The sequence below is a fragment of the Triturus cristatus genome, chromosome 11 (genome assembly GCF_964204655.1).
Source record: "Triturus cristatus chromosome 11, aTriCri1.1, whole genome shotgun sequence".
NCBI lineage: Eukaryota > Metazoa > Chordata > Amphibia > Caudata > Salamandridae > Triturus > Triturus cristatus.
The window spans coordinates 309,517,268-309,542,778 of NC_140594.1; positions in this window are offsets into that span (position 1 = coordinate 309,517,268).

A 25,511-nucleotide genomic window follows, 5' to 3' on the forward strand; every position below is an offset into this window, starting at 1 on the left:
ATGCCAACAGTGAGCAAGCTCTTCAAGGTTCTCTCAGACTAACCACGGCTACTTATATAGCATCACTGACATAGGCAGACGTTTTGCTCCTTTCAAGTCCTAGAGAAACATCTGACTGAAAAGCCCTTCTGAATGATGTATCTCAACCGTATGTCATTCTGATCACTGTTCCTTCCATTCTGGCATATACCTAGTCCAATGCAAAACGTCATAAAGGATTCTGAGCATTATTGCACATAGATCTGTGGTACTCATTTTTGTGTGTGTTGGGTACATGCTTTTTGTGTGCGTGTGTGTGCACTTATTTGTGTGTACTAGCTTCTATGTATGCATTCTTGAACATGTATTTATGTGCTTGTCAGTGTGTATGTGTTAATGTACTTGCTTGCTTCTCTGGGTGGATGTGTTTGAGTTTGTCTGTGTAGGTGTTAGTGTTTGTATGTGCGTTTATGTCTCCCTTGTCACTCTCTCAGTACAGCCAGCCCTTACTTGAGTGCCCTTGCCTCCTGTTCCACTGCCTTGTCCCCCAGTGTGTTAAGTGGGATGAAAAAGATGGGGTTTCTAAAGGGGTGAGTCATCGAAGCATAACTTGGAATTCTATATTAGAAGCATAGTCTATGTAATTTAGGGCATAGTGTAAGACTAACAAACTAATATTCTGTGCCTCACATAGCATGCCATCTGACCAGTATTTAAAAGCTTCTATGCAGGTTTCCAGTTTTTGCATTCAGACATCTCACACAACAACAAACACATGAAAAATTCAGACCTGTTGACTTTAGCATTGTTTGCTAGCAATACCAGATAAGTGAGTAACAGCAATGATATTATTGTTAATAAATAGAATTGCAAATAGATGTTTCAATTCTCAAAATATGAGACTGTGAATTAAACAATACAAAGATCCGTAGAAGAGGGAGTGGTTTTCGGGGTACCTCAATCACTCTCGTTCTACCACTTTCCTCTGCAATCTCTCTCTCTCCGTTAGACCCGCTACTTTTCCCATCTTTCTGAAATCCTGCATCTGAATAACTCATGTCATCTCCTTTCTCATCATCACTGTCTTTACACTCTGTCTTTCTGCTTGTACACCCTTGCATCACATTCCCTTCACCATTCTCTCTCTCTCTCTCTCTCTCTCTCTCTCTCTCTCTCTCTATCCCTCTCTCTGTCTCTTTCTCTCTCTCTTTATCCCTCTCTCTATCTCTCTCTGTTTCTCTCTCCTCATCTGTAATCAATACATGTTCGTATCTTTCTAACACTGTCAATATCTAAACAACTGAGTATACCTCCTTCACACTAGCATGTATATGACCATCAATCTGCAAGCTGTGCAAAGTGGCCAAGGGCTGGATGAGTCGGAAAAACTTTATGACCCACTGATAGTCACTGAGAGAAACATGCATCAGAGCTCCCAACTATGTCACGTCATGAGCATCCACCCACAACCCAGTCGCGGCTGGTGCAGGTAAGCGTGGGGGAGTCGCCAGAGATGGTTTTATTTATTTTAGTCTCCCTTTTCCGTCGTGTGTCAACTTCCTCCCCCACCCCGCTCTTGCTCCACTGCTCCACGTCCCACCGCCCCACTGCGCTTACCTGCACCAGCTGCGAGTGCCACAACCTGACCTCACCCAGACACCTAGCAGCAATTCAGTTCACAATATGCACCATACAATTCTTACATTGCATACAATGAATCTACAGAAACACAACATGTGGAAAAAGTAAATCTTCTTAGGGAACGAAGAATGAAGAGAAAAATTGTGAAATGTAAACAGGTATTGCTTTGCCGACATGGATTACCTTAAGGTTTTACTGTAATTTTTAAGAAATGGATCATTTATTTGGCTTGTACAATTAAGGAGAGGACTATAGTGCCTGGGTGTGACCCATTTCAAATTCAGTTTTTAACTCCTGCCGGGCCTAAGCATCGGCAAGACCCAATCCACCTAAAGTATGGCTGTCTCCTTACTAGTTTCCCTGACTTTCTTTCAGGAATATTGCTTTGGGTCTTAGCTAGAGGTGGATGTAAAACTAATGTAGAGTAGTGTCAGGTGTTCTATACAGGGATTCTGCTCAGGAACAGACCTATGATCGGGACCATAGAACATTAATAATTAGGGACTGAGTCACCATACCACCTCAGTACAATGAGTTAGACTAGCTATAGGGTCTCACTTTCCCTCCTACTCAATAGCAGCTGAACAAGTGAATTGACACCTCAGAACACAACACTCCTGACCCTCTCAGGGATCGTGGTGACAGGAAACTCCCTTTCGCTTACACACTCGTACTCGGCCACTATGAAAGGGACACAAAGGAAGCTTGAAATGTTTATTTAAACTATCATGCTCTGAAATGCGGTATGGGGAGGTTGTAAGATTTCTATTTGCGAAACGGAACGTGAAAATGTGGAGTGTTATAGAAAGGGAGGTATCTGAGCATACAAGAGAAGTGTGTGGAGGTAAAAAGTGGGCATGTGACTGGACTAAGTGAGATCTAGCGGGGTGTGAGCTACATGAATCTGAGCAAGAGGAATATGGAGAGGCGATCAAGTGTGTTCCAGTTTAATCCGGTTGAATTGAGGATGGATGCAGAACTGTGCTGCCTGCATATGTTTATGCTGATCTTCATAAACCACATCTACAGTAATATTTGAGATAAGTGGGATGAGGAGGTGTAGAGCAGCAGCAGTTCTGGAGGGCAGGGATTCAGGCACCCATCCCCAGCAGGTTGGTCCTACATGGCAGGTTTTTGTACTTCAATATGTTTTCATGTAGTGAGACTAATCTATGCATTTTATCTGGTATTGCCACTCCATCTGATTTTTCCTTAAGTGGTGACATGGCTTCCAGAGTATACAGAGTGTCGGTGTCACAACAAATGTACTCTTTACAGATCAAAATGGCATCCTTAAACAATGCTCTTTTCATACTGATTGCTTTGTTTCTTCTAGCAATGTGAAGTTGCTTCTGGGACAGGGACAACAGTATGGCATTAAGTCTGTCTGCCATGTTTATTTTACTCATCTCAAACAGGACTGGCCATTCACCCATCAAACTAGCCCCAATCAGCATCTGAGAACTCTCCATCCCACTTCCTATGATCCTATCACACCAAGGAATACACCCCCACCTCACTGCTTTTCCATCATTGAGATGTATGAGTTTGGCAAGGGATTCGGGAAGAATATCAGAAGATATGATAGAAAAATAACAAAGCAGATAAAGCCAGACACCGATATAGGGAAAGGAGAGAGGGTACCCAGGGTAATTTCTCTCTTCTGCAGTTATTCAGCATTGCATCACGTGTCTTTGGACACATTCCTTTGATATAAGTACCATGTTTTTATTGACCACATCACACAGTTTTTGAGCTCCTGTTACCATGGTAGCTAACCTACTGACATGGGAAATTGGTGATCCAAAGACACTTCTTCCACATCCCTCTGGTTCCTTGCAAGCCTTCACTGGTGCCTATGCTACCCCAGATCTTGTGTGCACTTTCTTTTTTTTAGGCGCATACACAAAAAAGCAACATAGATATCATCACATCATTCATTACATTAGGTGATCCCTTATTTCCCCCCAAAAATGCTGGAATTTGACAACTGATCCTTACAATTTAGCTATCTGGAACTCAAGTTCCTCCTTATACTTCTATGGTTTCGCACCACCATTCTTCATACCTAGGTGTAATCTCTGGTGTCCATTTTGTTTTGCAATTATCAGTCTGGCAACAGTTAATACGTAGAAAATACAGTCTTCTGCCCCAACTCCCAGTAAAATCATTTTAGGAGTAAGCAAAACACTTGATTGTTGTAAACAGGTTATTTTCTGTGAGATCAAGGCCCATAATTAATTGAGTTTCTGACAGCTAACGAACATGTGAATATTATCAGCAGCCTCAGTTAGACATTGTTGGCATTGGTAAGATGTTTCGTACCTTCTACAAAGTGTAGAGAGGGCAATGTAGAAATCAAATTGGGCCCAATATACTTGTCTCTGCAATCTAGTTTGCTTAGTGGTTTTACAAACGTGAGCAAGACTATCAGCCAACTCTTGTTCTATCTCACCAAAAGTTTCTGGTAATTTATCTGTCCGTAATCCAGGTAATCCTTTTGGTGTTGTTTAAACAGCAGTATTTATCAGAGATGGTGCACTGATGAGGGCTAAAAATCATTTGAGCACAGTCATACAGAGTCAATGGTTGTGTTATACTGACAGTGCCCACGAGTCGAAATGTGCTTATCTGCAGAAATAAAAAAAAACACATTTCAATATACAGAGAAATCCATCTGTAGATCTAAAAAAGATTTTAGCCCATGATTGTCAAACAAGTACTCTAAATACATAATCCCGGCCTGATGCCCGGTGCCCAAGTAAGGACACACAAAACATTCAGGCAATTCGAGAATATCCATTAATTTGGGCTCCAGAAATGCAAGTGCAAGCGAGATTTGGCATACTCAAGAGCGATTTTTTAACATGAGCGGTTGTAAGCGAATGCGCTCAGCGAGATGGTTCTCAAGTAATTCGCTGCAGCTCAAGTAGATTTCCTACTCGAGCGGCAGAAAAATCAACCCGAATGGCCATGCATGTTAGCGCACCACGTGGTGTCCTTCTCTCAGATTTTTCAGTGCTCTTGCACGACTGGTGCTAAATTGCAGCGCGATGTCCATATTTTCCACTCATAGGCGAAACTCCGCAGAATCTTGCAGAGTTTTTATGTAACTCTTTGGGATTACGCAGAGTGAAACTCTACGAGTTCCACCCAAGTGCTCACAGTGCAAAGTTGGCCTGGGCTAAGCTACCCAAGTGTAGAGCTATTTCGGTTGCCACATTGGCTGCTATAGATGACCGTCTTTACTTTTGGTCTGATGAGGGAAATGGCTTGACTTTGAGTGTATATTATGAAACACAAGAGGACACTGGTAATATACCACCTGCACATTTTACTCTATTTTAGGATCTTGGACTGCTGGGGAGGAGTTGTAAAGTAAGAGAGTGAATGAGACCATGCCCCCACTACATCTACTCCATTACAAAGCTGACGACCTACATCACCGGACTACATATATCCCTTTATCCCTCACAATATATTAATAATATATACATATTTTGAAATGTTAAGGCAAATTTAATTTGTATAAAATATTTTAGAAATTGGTTTATCGAGTAAGATGCAATACCATTGAAATAAATATTATCAATAAGAATGACAAAATACGGGTTCGGGGGTAATCCCCATGAGATAGGTTAATTACAAATACACATGCCTTAATAAAATGGATAAATAACATTGCGAATAAATACATACACAATATAGTATGGTAAGTTTTAAACTAATAACGTAAATTATTCAATAATAGATAAAAAGAGTAAAAGACCAGGAATATGTTTTTACGCAAAATATTATGAAATGATGACTTCATTAAATAAACAAAAATATTAGCTTTAGGATAATACATACATACATTGTAAATTAAATGCATTTCTTTTTAAAGTTGGGAATCTAAATCAAATACAAAAATAAATATTAATTAATTACAACACTTGTGTAGGTTAGATTTAGGTTAAGTTCAAGAATTAACAAAAGATTAATTGTTGCCTGGGGATTTTTCCCCTGGAGAGGTCTTTATTACTTTTTCGGATGCCCATGATATATTTGAGATAGGGACTGGCCAGTTCATACAGTATGCAAAACTGGAGAATACAGCGAGGAGGTGTTAAGTTCATTTCCAGCTGCACCATCACAGTCACAGGTACTAGGTGGTATTGTCAGATGGGGAGGGAAAGCACTTGATAGCACACCTGCACAGGGCCATCAAAGGAGATCTATCTAAACACCACTACAAGCTTGGCAGACATGGGAGATAGAATTTGCTGAACTGTTTTCTGATGTAGATTGGAATCTAGCCTCTGAGTTGGGCCGTTAGGTTTTGTGTAACAGTAGGTTCAAGCCTATATATTATAACTACCATAATCAGACATATATACTCCCTATGCCCTTAGTAAAATCTACCAAAAAGGTGGCAAAGTGTCACAGATGTGGGGAGGAAAGAGCCTATTTCCTACATTTGGCATGGACATTCAGAGCGGTGATGGCGTACTGGGGAGAGGTAGTGCCACAGATTGAGATAGGCACGAGGTTTATAATACCAGTCACAACGAAGGCATGTTTACTCCGTATGGTGGCACTATCTAAAGACAGAACAATGCCATATAAATTCATGCAACTTGCTCTTATCTTGGCAAAAAGAAGGGTGGCCTTTGATTGGATTGGTACTCGGACACCCTATGTAGACCTGCGTGGCAGTGATGATCTGGAGTGGTCGGTGTCTGAAGAACAACATATCAAGCTGACTAGGTTTGATGACAAAGTCCAGGAGGATATCGAAACATGGGTATTGATACTGGGACATTTTCAGAGCTATGGAGACAGTGGTGATGGGTCAGATGCAGACAATGGCACTGAGGAGGGAGGAATGGGGGAGAGTGGATAGGAGTGATTTGGAGCCCAGGAGTTGTAGAACATGGGTCGGATTCTATGGGGCTTCTGCCCTGGTTCATACTACTGTAATTTTTGTATCTGTACTAACCGCATTATGTGCCGTGGGTGGTGCTGGGTGCATATTATAAGTGGCTTGTTGGACTTGGTTATTTTTCCCTGTATTTATTCTCTCTTGCGCGTTCTTATTTTTCTCTTTTTTTCTTCTGCATTCTTGTAACATTGCAAAATTTATAAAGAAAGATGTTAAACAAAAGCTTAAAGGCGCAAAAGGAAAGTGATTACATGATTACAATCGCAATTGCAGACAGCAAAAGTATAATAAATGATTTGAAAATAAAAAAATGACAGTAAAAAAGGTTAGGGGGTGAATTAATGGAGTGGGAGGGTTTAAAGGCTTGGCAAAATGAATGTAATATTTATTCGGGTGATATACTCGTAACTAATAAAGTGGCAGAATTTTAATAGTAGGGTGATTTTACTTCGAGAGATTTCCTAATATACATCTAAGACAGAGTGAGTTTCAGTGGGGGAAGCCTTTACAGTATTTACTCCCTTATCTGCTAGGCCTTTTCCCTCCAGTGCTGAGCCGTAGGCCTGAGAAAATAGGTAAACGTTTGCAAAGTTTTAAGTTTTTTGAAAAACGTACTCCAGAGAAAAGTGACAGCTTGTTTGTTACCTAAAAATGGCATCAATGAATGACTATCTATATTAAAGTCACCATCTTCCGAGCTTTCAGAAACATGCAGAGCTGAATCAAAAAATCTAATTTTATATGACAACGTTGGAACTTTTCAAAGAGGTAGCCCATTTTTCCTATCCATGCAAGGCACACCACCCTGGCCTCCCCTGGTTGTCTAGTTTACAAAAATATCTATGGTTCGTAGGTTTGCATGGGTTGCACCACTGCATGGCCCCAAATACAGCAGCTACCCCCATTCCTTATCTCTCAACATAGTGCTTTAGGGCCTTTTGTGTCGTGGCCTCTTGGCCCACCAAAGCAAGGAGGATATCGAAACATGGGTATTGATACTGGGACATTTTCAGAGCTATGGAGACAGTGGTGATGGGTCAGATGCAGACAATGGCACTGAGGAGGGAGGAACGGGGGAGATTGGATAGGAGTGATTTGGAGCCCAGGAGTTGTAGAACATGGGTCGGATTCTATGGGGCTTCTGCCCTGGTTCATACTACTGTAATTTTTGTATCTGTACTAACCGCATTATGTGCCATGGGTGGTGCTGGGTGCATATTATAAGTGGCTTGTTGGACTTGGTTATTTTTCCCTGTATTTATTCTCTCTTTCGCTTTCTTTTTTTTCTCTTTTTGTTCTTCTCCATTCTTGTAACATTGCAAAATTTATAAAGAAGGATGTTAAACAAAAGATTAAAGGCGCAAAAGGAAAGTGATTACATGATTACAATCGCAATTGCAGACAGCAAAAGTATAATAAATGATTTGAAAATAAAAAAGTGACAGTAAAAAAAGGTTAGGGGTTGAATTAATGGAGTGGGAGGGTTAAAGGCTTGGCAAAATGAATGTAATATGTTTCTGGGTGATGCACTTGTAACTAATAAAGTGGCAGAATTTTAATAGTAGGGTGATTTTACTGCTAGAGATTTCCTAATATACATCTATGACAGAGTGAGTTTCAGTGGGGGAAGCCTTTACAGTATTTACTCCCTTATCTGCTGGGCCTTTTCCCTCCAGTGCTGAGCCGGAGGCCTGAGAAAATAGGTAAACGTTTGCAAAGTTTTAAGTTTTTTGAAAAACGTACTCCAGAGAAAAGTGACAGCTTGTTTGTTACCTAAAAATGGCATCAATGAATGACTATCTATATTAAAGTCACCATCTTCCGAGCTTTCAGAAACATGCAGAGCTGAATCAAAAAATCTAATTTTATATGACAACGTTGGAACTTTTCAAAGAGGTAGCCCATTTTTCCTATCCATGCAAGGCACACCACCCTGGCCTCCCCTGGTTGTCTAGTTTACAAAAATATCTATGGTTCGTAGGTTTGCATGGGTTGCGCCACTGCATGGCCCCAAATATAGCAGCTACCCCCATTCCTTATCTCTCAACATAGTGCTTTAGGGCCTTTTGTTTAGTGGCCTCTTGGCCCACCAAGGCAAGTGGGGTGCATGTTGACAGTTGATGCATCCACAACCTTCACAAATCAAAAAACAGTTTGACTACATTTTTACCACTTGTCAAGTAACCGATTCCATTCTGAACGTAACCAAATGCATGCCTAGTGAACCAGTACCAAGTGCTCCAATGACAGCCATATGAGGCTCAGGAAGACATTAGTGCACTCCCTGTTGTAGATGCAGCTCCTTCCAGTTTGTGGATGCAAGTTAGGGGTGTCTGAGAATGCCTTCTGAGGTTTACATTGCTTGAACTGAGGGAACATATGCACCTTTGAAACTAAGGCAAGCATGAAGGGAATACTGCCTAAGATCCCTAAGGAGAATGTCATAAACTATGAAGTATGTTAGTTTTTAACAAACAGGGTAGTTAGTGAGAATGTCAAGTATGTCACTTCCACTGTTATGTGCAGTGCTGTGACTTTAATGCACGTGTCATACAGTAAACAGACCATATACTAAGGTCTGACGGAGGATGAACATGGCAAGCAGGACAAACATTTTACCCATACAGGTAGCTTACTCTGCAATGTTATGATTTTTTGTGTGAAACTCACTGTCACTTAAGAAGGTATCCTGTCGCCGACGCAAAAGCAGTCGGGCTGGTCCATGGAATAACCTAGTAAAAGAGCTAAATGTTCAGCTTCATTCGGAATGCGCCAATTTTAGAGACACACATGTGTGTAGAGGCAGGTCATTCTGCCCTATTGGAGCCAATTAGAAGTCTATGCTCCGTGTTCTGGTGCTGTCAATGCTGATCAAAGGTCTCTGGAAGGTTTCTGAAATCTGAAGCGGGATTGAGGTATGCTGGACCAGTGCTGTGTAATGCGTTGAAACTGTGTTTCAGGAGACTGAAAAAAGCTGTGGATGGAGAATCAGTGAAGTTATTTGAGGTGCAGGGTGTTAGCTTGTTGTGATATTGAGGCAGGAGGCTGCCTGCTGCACTCTGCATGGTTTAGCGTCATCTGCTTAGTTGAGTGAGGGAGCAATTCAGTATTGGGTGAGTGCAGCACCAATAGGTTTGAATCCGTAGGTGAAGATGAACTGAAGGTATTTGTATCTGTACTACCTTTACTAACTGCCTTCTACCTATGCATTATCCCTGTTAGAACTTTCCTACTCGTTTATGTCTCTGTCCTCATCAAAGTAATGACTTATCCCGAATTCCTGTCAAGTGAACCTATGTTAACACCTTCCGGCACAAGCTACTTGAAGCTCAAGAAAATGTGTCTTTTGTGTGCCTTCAGCTCACTCACTTTACGAAATCCAACTCCTTCCAGTTGTGGATGCAAGTTGAGGGTGTCCTACATTCCTCGAACCAATTGACCACATCTACCTTTGAAACTAAGACAAACATGCAGGGGAATACTGTCTAAGTTCCCTAAAGTAACAAGCCAAACCAATGTACTGTGGGACTCATTCACCAGCCCTTCTACTTTGCTTTGAAAGTGCGAAAACTCAGTAACTTGACATTTACAATTTACATTTACATTTTAATTTTTTGCGGTATTCTGGGGAATCAGGGAAAACACACAATTCCTCACAAGTATTGGCCCAACAGGGGGTCAGCCACATGTGAGGAGGACCTGACAATTCAATTTTTTAAAGTATATTATCACCTTTCCCTAGAATCAATCATGCACCCAGGGCAAAATACACTTTTTGTTCTTATTTTTGCCCCCCCAAGGGGGAAGGGGGGAATCAGCCACTTTACCACTGGGTCCACCCCCCCTAAACAATTGTATTTCTTTTTCATTTTTTTATATTCCCCTGGGGGAACAATCGCCGTGGAGAAACACGTAAAAAATATTTTGCCCCCCCCAAGAGGGTTGGCTCAGGTACAACGATGGCGCCCTCCCCCCCTAACTGGTAGTCCCTGGTGCCCTAGTGGGTTTCTTGGCTGTGGATTACGGCGCCACCACCTTATGTCACACTGACATCACAAATGGGCAGGAGCTGACGCAGAAGTGATTCCGCATCTCCCCCATCATTTAAAAATAAAAAAAGACATACTCCTGTACGAGCATTGTAGGATTCCTTAAAGCTCTCTCCAGTGGGGGCCAATGGCCAACACCCACACTGGGGAGGGTGTGCGGGTGCGGTCCACACCTAATGTGTTAATCAACAGAATTATGTATTGGTCAGCTCCGAATTTTAAGAAGGTGTAGTTGAAGGTTTTTTTTGCCCCCAGAGGAAATGATTTTACCAATTGAGAAAGAAAATGGAAAGCTTTAAATCTACAAATGCAAATTTTCACCTGTCCTTCTCATGTGTATGTTCCACCCAGTGCAAAATATGAATAAATTCATGTGGGATAGTAAGAGTACTCCAGGGAATCTGTGACTGTTGTATCTTTCCAAGAGTATTTTGACAATGTAAGGGAATCCTCCAAAAGCCAGTAATCTACTCCAAATATAGGTGTAAATTAGGGTGGTTGTAACTCTGGTAATTCAGTGTAGCATAATTACACTGCAGTAACTAAGAATTCCGCGAGAATACGCATAATTACGTGAGAAGTGTAATTCTGCATTAAGCACTACTTCTAAATGCAAAAATGCCCCCTTACATCCAAAATACGAACAAGAGCACATTTTATGCTAATAAATAGCTCGGCTTTCTAAATGTGCTCTAGGTAAGGATTTTCCCCCAATTTACTCCCAGAATGTAGCTCTAAATGCAGCAGAACATATTACTCTTAACTACACAATTGGGAGTAGTCACTTTATTATCATAATTCTGCGTCAAAGAGTAATGCAAATTACCAAAATTTCTCTGATTGCTTCAGCGTAATATAAATTACGCCAGGCCTAGTTGAAACCTGCAGAAGCATATTCGAACTTAGAATTTAGCCTGCAGTGAGGATACTAATATATTCAGTAGCAAAGTTCAGAAAGAATACTGATGCTACGTGAAATATTGCCCTATCTAGGTTTTTCGTTCTGCAGCACTAAGGAGTGTTCTGTGGTGAGGCACACTGGAGGGATAGAGCATACCCCAGTGTAGAACATCACAACCACAAGACATAGCAGTGAGGTACCACTATACTCAGAACCCCAGGCAAATGAGATTTTATGAGTTGTGTTCTGAAGCACCCTGTGCTCTATCACTTGTATTGAAAATCAGGTCACTCTTAGCTTCATCCCAAGAATACTGACAATCCTGTTCTGTGAACTGACCCCGACACCCTAAATTCGTCCATAACAATTTCATTTGAGGCTCATAAAAATGAGTGACATCTATAGCAGGATACTCTTAACTATTTCAGGAATACAGAAAAAGAATCTCTAAGATACAAATTAAAATAGGAAACAAGGATTGCATGATTCAGATATTGATTTATAGAAAAGCCAGATTATTTAACAAATGTTAACAACGCACAATAAATGTTCCAAAATTGGCATGTATTTGTAGTGCTCATATTTCCTCTGTTTTGCTTCCAAAACATGTCAGCACATAAGTGGCAAGTCCTGTCCGTATACAGTGATTAAAAGTGACGGCTACCGTGCTTCTAAGCACTTACAAAGCTTGCACATATGGTACCTAAGTAGGGGAGTATTGAAGAATGGGTCATCTCGTCATGTAGGCCTAGGACGGCTAACCCGACTTTCAAGTTTAAGAGTGTGCACTGACAGTGCTTAATTTGAGCCAGTAATTGCCTGTGGGGATCGCTGTCTCTGAATTTTGGGGACATGCACTTATGTTTTTTCATCAGACGTTTCTCGAAAGCAACGCAGAGACAATACATAAAGGAGACAGATAGAGAAAGATGGAAAAAAACATGAAAAAGGGAGAAAGCAGAGTGGTCGAGGTATACTGGTACTGGTTAAGGAGGTCTGAAGTGGATTCAAGGCTATCCAGGAATAATTTCTCTGGCCATAGGCTTTTGAGCAGAGCTTTGGGCATCGGCACTTATTACTTTCCAAATGAAGTAATGTGTGCACATTGTTCCCAGTTTGGGTCCAATATTAGGGCAGCCACTGGACCTCTGAGATAAAAAGAATCCAATTGTCATAATTGGACACCAGTAGGCTGCCCCCTGAGTCTTCCACAACCAGTTGAAATGGCTGCAAGTGAAAGAGTTATTTTGTCATTTCCCCGGGCCCCAGCAGAAAACAGCCCTGTTGCTGCCCCTAGGGGCCCCTCCTCTTGCCCTGAAAGATCTACAGGCTGTAATGCCAGTCACTGCTGAACTCACACCAAAAATAATTCATGCCACATGGTCCAGGATTGCTGGTATGACATGGCATGATGCCCTATAATGGCTGCTGTGTCCAAAAATAATGTGGCAGAGGTGCATGAAGTAGGCAGGTGAGCAGTGTGCATTGCAGTAAACTGACAAATCGATTAGTTACTCTGGTGGACGCCCCTGCAGCTCCACCTAAGATGAGAGTTTACGTGGTGTTTTGACCTCTGTCAGGCTTACCTCAGGGTCACCGCCCCTCCAACCTAGTGGTGGGGAATAAGCGATGTTACATTGCATGCGCTACATCGCATGCGATTACAAACCAGTTGTTACAACGACCGCATTGTTACAATGCAAACCATTAAATCGCAAGTCGTTTCTATGACTTGCTGTTGGGGGCGCGCTGGACTTAGAAATAGAATAATTTACTACTTCAACTCCAGCGTGTGCAACAGTAGGGAAGGTGTTGGAATAGTAAATTATACTATTCCTTAGTTTGCAAAGATCCCTGCAAAGGAGAGCAGCATCGATTTCCACTTTTGCAATTTTAGTTTAGACCACTTTTTGTGAAGTTTGGATGGCTTGCAGGCTTTGTAAGACCTCTGCAGCTGCCATGTGTTTTGTAGCCTGATGGGTTTCGGCATGCTGTTTCAGGGGTTCTGCTGAGCTAATAGTGTATTTATCAATCTTGGACTGGGCATGCAGTGGAGGGACCTTACCTTTCCCCATGTGTGCCCCAGGCGCACCCTTGAGTCTCAGACTCGGTGCGGCAAGTTCTGCATTTTTTTCCCTATGAGATGCCTGGCAGCTACAGAGGCATAGTTGCTTGTCGGTCCCTTATTGGTTAGTCCCCCAATCCCCGAGGAGGAGCGTGCCCGGAAAAAGGATGGAGACGGCCTGCGTGTTCCCCCATGTCCTCACAGAGGCTTAGGAGACAACAGGAGTGACCGAGGGTCTGCACACCACTATTGTTGGTTTCAGAGACGATTAGGTTGTAATATGCGCTTTTCTAGGGGCTGCTCATAAGATCTCCAAATACTTCAGCCAGGGTGGGCCTCTCTGGGTCATGACTTGATCTCCTCACACATGTGTCAAAACCTCAAGAAAGTAGGGCCCCCTCTGTAGGGCCTCAGTGCTAAGCGCAGGGGTTCAGGGTCAAAGGTCGCACCACCCCTGCCCGTCCACCTCCGAAACCGGGTGAAAGGTGGCAGCACGAGCAGCCAGGGGATAGTCACCATGGCAGAACACTGCCCCACTCACCCTGGCTCTCATCAGCACCACAAGGCATGGGTGCTGGATTCAACCCTAGCTGTGATCAATCTCTAAAGCAGAGCAGGAACTATTCTGGCAGCAGCACCGGTCTCCGGGTACTGCCCACTGTCTTGCTGCTCCACATATGCCGATACTTAGTGTATGAGGCAGCACCCACTCCTGCTATTGGGTCAATGCAAAGCGGGGAATGGAATCTCCACCCAGCCTCTGATTTTTCACGACGGGTGCACTCATCTGGGCTCTTGTTCTCGCCAATGTTGGACTGCGGCCCGTGCCCCCCAGTCGGGTACAGTCAGCTCAGCTGCACACAAGAGAATTCATGGTGCTTCATCAAGGCCACTTTACAGCGGGGCACCATGTTGTCAGGTAATCCGGTCCAGTAATACACCAGTGACTGGCCAACAAGACTGCGAATGTATGGGTTGCATCATGCTAGGAGTGCAACTTTTATTAATTTGAGGGGCTGAGGTAAGTCTGGTCCAGTTTGGCGACAGGAAGTGGATGGACTGTGAGGAGGTCCAGGAGATTGATAAAACGTGCCCGCCATCTTGTCCATTCCAGCCATGGCCCCTACAGTAACAGTCTCATGCCACATACAACATTATCTTACACCTTTCACAGAATGGGAGTCACACACTATCAACTGCACCCTCACAAAATAATAACAAAGCCAATAGATCTGGCTGATAACTGAAAGTGCCTCTTTAGTGATAGTACGTTTGTGTGTGAGGTGTGGGCAGAGGTGTGTGAAAGTTGCATGATATTCCTATGCATAATTACTTGAAATTAAGTGAAAATACACTTAATTGCACAAGGATTTAAATCCATCATTTTTGGGCTGTAATCAATTTTTGGCGTGAGGACACATTTAAACAAATGCATTTAAGTCCATTTTTACCATGAATTGTGCACTCACTGGAAATGTTTACTCTGAATGGTGCATAATTATGCATAATTATGCACAGTGCTGTAATTTGGGGAATTGTTTGCAACAAGCATAACACAATAGTCCTGTATGTTGTGCATGGGTGAATGGGTAAATGCAAGAATAAGTCAATGGGTAGATAAATGGAAAGGGTGCTAGTATAAGCAAATGAATGCACATCTGATGAGTAAGTGCCAGTATGGATGAATGAGGTGCTGGATGTATGGAATTCTTCAGGTTCTTTCATTTGTAAGACAGGCCCATTGGTTTTGCCAGTGCTTGTCCCTTTAGAATGTGCACCTCAAGTTTATATAATTAAGAAATACGTGTTCTTTGGAGGCAATCCACAACCATGAGCAGTGTTATTTTCCACAATTGGTAATTCCACAATAAGCCAAGAGGGCCCCATACATTTTACAAACGGGCACCACAACATAGATTTGCTTGAATGTTTAAACTAATTCCTTTTAAAAATATTTGTACACATTTCTGCTGAGTATAAAGGTGTAAAGCCCCATGACATCGATTTCCCTTGCTTCCTTCTGCTATTTGAAAACTTCAAAATAAATAATTGTCAATAAGTAAAGAAGGGATTTTATGTTACATTATTGTCACTTATGTACATTTGTAGTATTCCATTGTTTCAGGTCGGTTTGAGTCTTGTGTGATCATCAAAAAAGAGCTTTAAGAAGCACTCCTGAGACAGGAGCATTTGCGCCTCCAAATGATGATTTCTCTGAGGACAGATTTTGATTGGGTGGAAGGTCTGCGTTTCCACAGAAAAAAGAGTTTTGGTGGTGGACTTTAGCCTTATGAGCGGTAGCTCTTGCTCAAGGCAGCAGTACTGAGTTGGTTACGGTGATAAGCCAATGAGCAAGGCTATAGACCTTATCTGTTTATTATGAAACGTCATGACAAGGGATGTATGCCTGACATATTTATTGTGAAATGCATGAGATAAATCAATTGTCTTTTCATGGTTGATTTTTATTACATAGGTATCTTGCTACTTTGCACTCGTAGATTACCATAGTAGGCAATGGACTTGGTATTGGTTACTAACCGCTGTGGTGAACCCTTGGGTATAAGATGTTCACTTTGAGAAGCCATGTTAAGCTATTTAGGAAATATTACATATTGTTTTGCCAAGTGTAATTATGTAAATGTATGGAGACATCTTGGCATATTGTCGAAATCCGAATTATGGTTAAGCTTATGAGGAATACATTACGTCTATAAGGCTATACTTGTGATTTGTTCATTGAAAAAAGTTATGTCAGAGGAAATAGATCTAATCTTCTTATTATAAAACTTGAGGACAAGCACAGTGGGCCTGACTTATTTATTGGGAAAATCATTTGTTAAAGTCAATAGGCTTTTAAGGGTGGTTTATTATTGCACTGGCATTGTTAAGGCCTGTAGACAGTTATTGCATTATATGGGTTTTCACATACTACTGTAAAAGGCAAGACAGATTGGCTACCCACTCTGGCTTCTATCCTCTGACAAAGCCTGTGGGTATATGATTTGCACTTTAATAATTATTGTTAACCCTCTAATGAGGGTTGAATATTGTTTTCCCAGCTGTAATTCTGTGTATATTTATAATGTTTTCACTGTATGCCTGAGAGGGTCTGAGCCTTGTAAGAAAGTTTATTCTGAATTCAGTAGACCTGGGCTGGTTGCGGCGGTAAGCCACTGCTGAAGGATAGAGGCTTGATTTGTTTGTTAGCAAATTTTACGTCAAATGCCATAGGCCTGATTTCTTTTTCATGAAAAGTTATGACAAAACCAGAAGGCCTGACCAATTTATTGTGTTTGTTTAAGTCAATAGACCTAAAAGGTTTGATATTCGTTACTCTATGTTAACAGCTGTAAACCCATATTTTCTTACATGGAATCTCACAGTTTACTCCTGAAGGCAAACAGTTTGATGCTGCTTACCCCGTCCCACAAACACATGGAGTTGAAGATTTATAATCGGATAGTCCCTTTTAGGCCCCTTCAAGGGGCTTGTATACTAATTTGCTAACTGTAATTTTGTATATATGTTCTTTGTAATTTTATTACACTATACCTGATAGTTGTCAGCTGATGCGCATTTGGTTTCACTTACAAGCCAACGATGAATGCTGTAGGCGTGATTGGTGCGTTGAGAAAGGTTACGTCAGATGCCATTGTTCTTATCTGTTGATTACTAAAAGCTATAACAAAGTTAGAAGACCTGATTTATTTATTGTGAAATGTATTTATTAAAGTTCTTAGGCCTTCAGGTTGAGTTGTAATTACACAGTGTTCAAGGCTGTAGAACTGTGTTTTGCTGATAATATTTTAAAGGGTAATTGTTATTACACTGAATTAAAGCCTGTAAATAGGTCTTATGCTACATGAAATTTCACAGATGACCTTAGTAGGCAAGGATTGTGGTGTTGGTCACCTCTTTTGGCTAACGCTGGGAGCTGTAGTGACATACTTGTTGGTAGAATTTCTTAGGAGGGCTTGGCATCCGTAGTTATCTGCCAGACCATTGTAATAAAACAGCATAAAACTGTACATGTACATACATAGATGTTCTTTAGGTCAGACTTCTTCTGTCTGTCGGTCTGTTTGAGTATCATTAATATTTTGCTTCTCCCTATGACAGCATACTGCATGGGACAAAGGGCTAGCCTATTTCAGCTATTTGCCCTACTGCCCTTCGAGTGACCTTATTGTACTTCATAGCAGGCACACATCTTTCTGAAAGTAACTGTGCTCCTTGGATGGCCGGTGGACCAGTCAGTTCATTTTTACTTTAAAAAAAAAACTTTTATAGGTCCCCTTTCATTTCTGTCCACCTTTGTTTCCTTTTTTTAAAGCATCACACAGTTTTTTTCCCCAGTGCACTTGCTTTACTTTCATTCTTTTAATTTATCTTGCATTTGTTGTTTGTATGTGTGAATGCAAGGATCAGTCATTGGGTAGATTAATGGATATACAAGTGTAAAGGTGAGTAGCAGAGTGCATGTATGATAACTTATTGAGTGCTGAACTCATCACTCACTGACGATCTGCTTTGTTATAAGCCACACCTATTGACATTGACAATTTTTTGGTAGGTCTGGTGTGGAGACAAATGTATTGTTTACTCTCTCAACCTCATGTCTTAAAAAAAATGATAAAAATAGGCACACTTATACTTACATGGACAAGCTGTCGGCCAGACCTTTCATTCGTTAGTCGGCGCAGGTGTCAGTCCCATTTGCTTCTGCCAATGACATTATACAGCATGAAGGGACGGCATGCTTTATCCACTGACTGGTGTGCATCGTTAGTGATGGCAATTCATATGTAAACGACTACTAGAAACAGAATGCTCTGCATACACACCTAAGTCCCACCTACTGCTTTGTCAGTGCGTGTTATCAGTATTTCCTTAGTGAGACCTTAGAGCAGTTAACGAACAGGGGAAGGCTTTTGCTGTGTGGGTAAATCTTTCATTTCTGCTGCAGTGGGTGGAAATCAGACAGTATTTCTGAGTTAGGCTTTTCAGAATATTCAACTTATGCTTCTCAGGGAAGAATGTTTGAAAGAGGACTCCATGTTTTACTGCATCCGTTTTAAATGAAAGGGTACCGAGGGCGGCATGGCGTGGGCGCAAAAAAAATAACAATAAAACACCTTGAGGCACAGCACGATGTCTTCCTCCACCAATCCTCTTTCTTCCATGGGACCCAGCCAACTCCCCTAACCAATCCTGGTGCTGATCTCAACAGCATGAGAGCAGCACCAGGATTGGTTGGAGCAGCCTCATTCAGCGCTCTCAAGAGCACTGGAGGCCTGCATTTTCCCTAACCCAGCTGTCTTAGGGTTTGTAAAGTTTAAAATGCGCATGTCTTGCTGGTAGTCGCAAAACAGCCGGCCAAAGAGTCATCATGCACATTATAAAGCCCAGAGCTCCCTGTTGACACTCGACAGCACTGACCCCGCCCCTTCCTGTCACTCAGTTCAGGACGGTTCGGTTGCTGAAAAATAAAATGGTAATGAATAAACTTTATTTTCATTTTATTTTCCAGCTCTGGCCTGTGGGGCGACGCTCCTTCTCTCAAACAGAGGAGTCGCCCCTGGTTCCTGTAAAAGCTCAATCACTTTTTACCACTTCTGCACAAGCCTGCTATGAAAGTTTGCATTTCCACTCAAAGAATGCAGTGATTTGGTACAAACATTATACAGTGCCTGGAATACGATCTGAAATAAATGTGTTACTCATTAAGAGTGTGTACATTTTCTGCACTGCACAGTGGTGAAACGACCATAGTTGGTCTGCTCTCCCTTCGGAAGCTAAGTAACTCCCTTATGGTTGGCGAGAGTTATTGGGTTTGTGCATGGGGTAGACAATGACGTGTGCCTCTTTGAACCTCTGGAGCCATGGGACACTTCTGCTGCTGGCTGGGCATCAAAGCATCTCCGTGCTCCCTGTGTGACGTGCCACCTCGCTACATCATAGCATCCGAGGCTGCATGGCCGTCACTTCAAGCCTAGCCAAGACATAAACATTCCGCCCCCCCATGCATTCCAGGCGCTGGGAATAGACCCTGTCGAGATAAAGGGACTTCCTCCAGCTTCTTCTGTAAACCCTGTCTGAACCAGCCTTCCTGAAGTCTGAATGATGCCACCAGAGGCTGGGAGATGGATGACTCTGTTTGTGTGGAGGCCAGAGTGAGGCAGACCTCACCACCATGAAAGCCTTGAGTTCAGAGGAATATTGTGCACTGGGCCTGAGAAAACCCTGTGTGGGGAAATGGACGCCTTCCGCTGTGCAGGCTGAATCGATCAAAGGCTAGGAGACATTTTCCATCAGTTGGATGCCAGCCTAGCAGAGCCTGGCAGACAACAAAACACAACGCACTCTGCCAAGTTAAAAAGCTGGCCATATTTGTCCACTTAGGTGTACATGTAATATTGCTATTGGAGCAGCCGGCCTTTCAAATGCAATCAGAGAAAACAATGGTTTGGCGCTCTCAAGATGGCGCCCCTTCACTTCACAATAGGGGAGTGTTGCCTTCAGCAGCTGCGTTTAAAAAACACCTTGTTTTGATTTATGTTACATTGAGAAAGAGAGCCGGCGCCACGGGTGGCATTGTTTCTCACAAAATGCTCTGTTTGAGCAAACAAAAACTGTTATATTTCATGTAAGCCAGAAGGAAACCAGTTTAGGGTCATCATGTACCATCAGGTACCCTGTCACGGATGAATCTTCATTCCGAGTTTGATGTTGGGCCTCGGAGTCACAGCCTAATCTGTGAGACTGACTTTCATTTAACATTATATTTATTGATTCACTGATTTATTTGAATAATTAGTGATACGCTAAATTGGGACAGCAGCCAGTTCGCGGTGCTAGGACTTTGACAGACCATTCTATAAGTTCTTCCTCAGAGAGTGCTGAGATGAGAGTCATGAGGGGACTTTTGATTTCTTTCGTCCTTCAGTTATGGGTGTAGGTAGGCCTGATATGGGGGCACAGTGGACTAGTGCATCCTCTGCAGGCACCTGTGTGTTTGACCTCCTGTATCTCGACTATGGCACTCAGACTTTCATTCATCCATGGTCCATAAAATAATTATCACTGTGTTGGGTAAATAGTAAGAATATCTTATTTAGCACCAACAAGCCTACTGGGGTGAACATGCACTTTACAAATACTAGTTATGCTATGTAGTAAATTCCAGAATAGTGCAGTGATGCGGATCGCCCCCCCCCCCCGAGCATCTCCCAGTTGAATATTGTTTGTGTGATCAAGTTTGCTTCCCTTGAGTTAAGATGTCTAGAATGCATGTAAGGTAGTGTATATTTCTGTCAGTATTTGTGTGAAAAAAAATTGCACATTTTGAATTATGAACAAAGTATTTTGGCCCTTGTCCTCAATGCCAATGCTAGCAAGTGGGATTGTTTGAGAGATGGGGTAAGAGGGAAAAAGATGGCAGCCAGTTAACAGAGGCCACAAGGAGCTCTTTCCTCCTCACCTCCAACCTTCAGACCTACAATGTTTTCTCTCTTGGCTAATTATGTCTCCCTTTTTAGGACAATGATGTGACATCAGTAACATCACCTGAAAGTACCTGATGAAGGCTGTGCACCCTTCCCTTTTTGTGTTATGGTGTTTCCCTGCTCCTATTATCAATGGCTTAGGAGGACCCTGCAGCACTATGCAGCTCTTGGCATATAGGGCCTCATGTAGGTAGCCAAATACCGGTCGGTAACGGCCGATTTTCGGTAAATATGCCGTTACCGACCGGTATACAGACAAGTGAGATGTAGGAGTCCAAAAACCACTTTTCGGTAAATATGAGGCGGTAAATACCGATTCATATTTACCGAATTCCAAAATACCGAATCAGAGTTACCGAATACATAATTAACGAATCGGTAAATATGAAGTGGTAAATATGAAGTGGTAAAAATGAAAATGACATGTAGGAGCACTCGGTAATTAAGAAATCCAAGAAAATCGGTAAATAAGAGTCGGTAATTAACACGGATTGAAAGCAGGTGGTAACCATCAACAGTGCAGATAAGCAATCCCAAAATGCAACAGCGTGGACAACATGCCCGCTATGTACGTCATTGCAAGGCGCCTACATCTACAGGCAGCAGGACTGAGGGTTTGGCGACGGGAGGAACGCATCTACAGACAGCGCATCACACTATTCCAGCTGACTGATGCAGAGATACATGAGAGGTACAGGCTACACCCCGAAAACATCATGGCCTTAATCAGGGACCTGCACCCACTCCTGGACCAGCCAATAAGAAGGGCGCACGCCATACCCCCACATGTGCAGGTGCTCTGCAGCCCACATCTGTTGGCATCCGGCAGTTATCAGGTGGTGACAGCTGCGGTGGGTGGTGTATCCCAGAGTTGCCTGTCCCGTTCCTTCAGGAATTTCCTGGATGCCATGATGCAGAGAATGCACCACTACATCAGCTTCCACAACACACAGGCTGCACTGCAGTAAACAAAAACAGACATTTCTCACATGGCACAGTTCCCCCATTTCATTGGCTGCATTGATGGTACACACATCCCAATCTGTCCACCAGCTGACACAGAGCACATCTACAGGATCAGGAAGTCCACCCACTCCATCAATGTGCATACCGAATTGAATGATTTTGTGAATGGTCCTGTGGGTGGCACAACCAAAAGGTGGGCGTATGCTATTTACAACGAAGTCTGCAAGTTGTCGCACAGTGAGGCGGCTTCCAGATTGAGAGCTATTGACCAAGCAAACATGGAGAAGGCTTTAGCCGTTATAGATAATAGCTTCAGCACTCTCTCTTCTAGGATTCATACATGAGACAATAGGCACATGCAAGTACACGGCGCATGCAATGTACAAGCCCCGAATTTGGCGTGCGTCCTACGAGGTATCCCAGTGCCTGTGATTACACCTCCTTTCACTCTGCTTGCAAACGGTATTTATTTAATGTTGAATAATGAAGCTTGCTGCGGGATGTGAGTGGGAATCCCGTACATAACTGTCTCGCATAAAGTTGTCTGCTGCAATACTGTTCTTCTTCCACCCCCGCATGTGCGGCTGGATGTTTCCATCTGGCCTTCGATTCCAACCTTGAAAGCAGAGTTCAACAAGTTGAGCAGAATAGAGCGCTATTGTCCCACAAAGAGGTGCCTTTGACTTCCTCTCGTGAAACATTTGTCCTTCACGTTGCTAATACGCGCACTGAGGTACAGGCGCCTCTGAATACTGACCTCCCCCTGCATTTCGGCTCTTTGATCCAAACTATTTTCAATGCCTCGTCCACGACCGGCCTGGCTCATTTTTTTACACATGTGGGCTCGGGTCTCGTGACCTCTTTCCAACCTATTTTTGGTGTAATTCCGGCATTTGTTCATTCACTGTTCTCGAGCATCTTTGGAGGTGTCCCGCTGCTCCTGGCGCTAGTGGCAGGTGTGCTGCTTTTCCTTTTCATACTCCGGAATGGCTGCTCCTTCTGTGCCACACGAGCACCTGTCCCGTCTGCATCTTCTTCGTGATAGGATGCTTGACTTTTATGGTACTCTGCCATTGGCGACTTTGAGCCTGGCTTATGGATTATCCTTCAGGTATTCCTACTTCACCTGCGTACAACCTGTATTACACTGCCTGGATTGTCCCTTTGAATGGCCTCTGGATTTGTGCTTGACCAACATGGTGTCTCCGGTGCCGGATTTCGATCGACTGATGAGGCCCTTAGTGTCTCACGAGTTGTCCTGTTCTGGTGTCCGGATCATGGCGTGTGGTGCGGCGCATGGTATCCTGGGTAATTGGGACATCTCAGCGGCAGCCTACGACTTCTTGTCCATGAGCTATTTGGAGGAACATTCCGGGTGCCCTCTGATTGTGCTAGAGGCTCCGTTGGTTGGAGAACACGTATGTTCCTTTTCTTTACTTAATTGGATGGCTGAGACTTTTAGTGGCCCTGCAAACGATTTTTTGTTGGAAGCCGTGGCCACATATGCTGCCTATACATTCATGGATTAACTGGATTGTCGTCCATTGCGCCTGTGCTACTGGACAGCACCCTGGCGCAACATTTATTTCTTTTATTTCTCTTTTTTCTCTTCCTGATGGTCGGCTTGAGTTTTTTACTATACTTGCATTGTGTTTTTTGGAATTTTATGCTGCAATTAATTGGACTTTAGGACTTTGGCGCTGCATTGGTTACGCCTTGTTCTGCTCTGACGAAACTGAACTCTGCGTTCTCTCTTTTCTTGCCTATTAAATATTGCTTCGCTCAAGGGGGCGTGTAGTGAGTTCTCCCTGAATACGTACATACATTGTTCAGTTAGCATAACCACGTTGAATGTTATGTAGCCATCTTTTTGTCTTTGCACACGACACTGCGTTTACATGTTCTTTCTTGAATAAACTGCTGACTCGAGACTTCCTTCAGACGAGTGCATTCTGTTGTTCCCATCCCAAGCTCTGCGCAGCGACCTTGGTCTGTACATGCTGTGACACACAGTCTGGAATTTTACACAATGCAAGTTTTCCACTCTAGGTTGTTCGACCCACTATTTAGCCATGACACACGCGCAGCTGCAAATACCTGACAGTTGGTGCTTTTCATATCACAGACATCATGTTTATTATTCAGACCGAAGACGAGCCTTCCTGCGAGACGGCTCCTGATGCTCCTGTGATGTGATTTCACTGAGCTGATTTTTGAGGTATGGGGTCCCCTATTCAAGCCTAAGAGACCTTCTATTATAACATAATTATGATATTAGCTACTTAGTTAAGGGAAGGTGGTAGTATCCTCGGTATTTTCCGAATCGCTAAATACCACCTCGGTATTTTCCGATTCGGTAAATACCACCTCGGTATTTACCGATTCGGTGAATTCCGATTCGTGATTACCGAATGTTACCGAATCGGTAACTGTTACCGAATTTTTACCTACATATAACTTAACGATTCTAATTTAACGATTCGGTACGGCTCGGTATTTAAGAAACGGTAAAATTTATTTACCTACATGAGGCCCATAATGGGCACTGGCTGAAGTAAAGGCGCCCAAAGTAGTAAAATAGCTCATGAAGCTCAAAATAATCTCCATCATCTGCTTCTACCATTCTTCCCTCACTGGTGGAGCGCCTGCTTTCTACCTGAACTCACAAACTCACAAAGTACTGCCATTGAGTGAGGCTGTCCCCAAGGAATAAAAATGCTGAGCTGTTGATTGGTGCTAAATCAGGCAAGAGGTGTGGAGCCCCTACCAAAGCAACTCTCCCTGCCACCCTCAGAAACGGAGAACCTAGGGATAGCGCTCATGTCAATAGTGTTGAAATAAAATGTTTTAACCGAATTCTTTATGCATTGCATGTCTTAAGTTAGAATTCGCTGCACTATTTTGGATTCAGCCACCATTATGAGCCATGATTGAAACTAACTTCTGTCTCACTCTCTTCGCCTCAGCAGAAAGCAGAAGCGATATTTTTTTTGTATTTCTCCAAGGTTGAGCTTCGCTGTACTAATGAATAGACTGTTTTGTCATCACATACCTTTTTCTCTAGAAAGGCCTGCTCCCACCCTTAGAGCGGCGGGTACAGGCAGAGTAACCTTGACGCTGAAATAGCATGTAACCGGTCCCAGGGTTGCAACTCATCTTTCTGTTTCTCCTTTGTTCACCAGCTACCAACTGGAAAATTCTAGTCTGGGCGTGTCTTTAGTGGTTCTGAAGATGTACCTTATGTGTTGTTGTGTGTCGATTTAGATACCGTATATAGATTTATGTCCTTATATAGGCACAATTCGCATTGCCCATATTTAGGAATAGAAATCCTACCCTTATTTAGGCAATATCCATGCTAACCAAATACAGGCATGGCCACCTACATCATTTCATCTACTTCACAATGAGTTCTTGGAAAACCAGACTCTTAAGCCTTTAGGACTTCCCCTTGCTTGGATATTGATGTCTCCAAGAA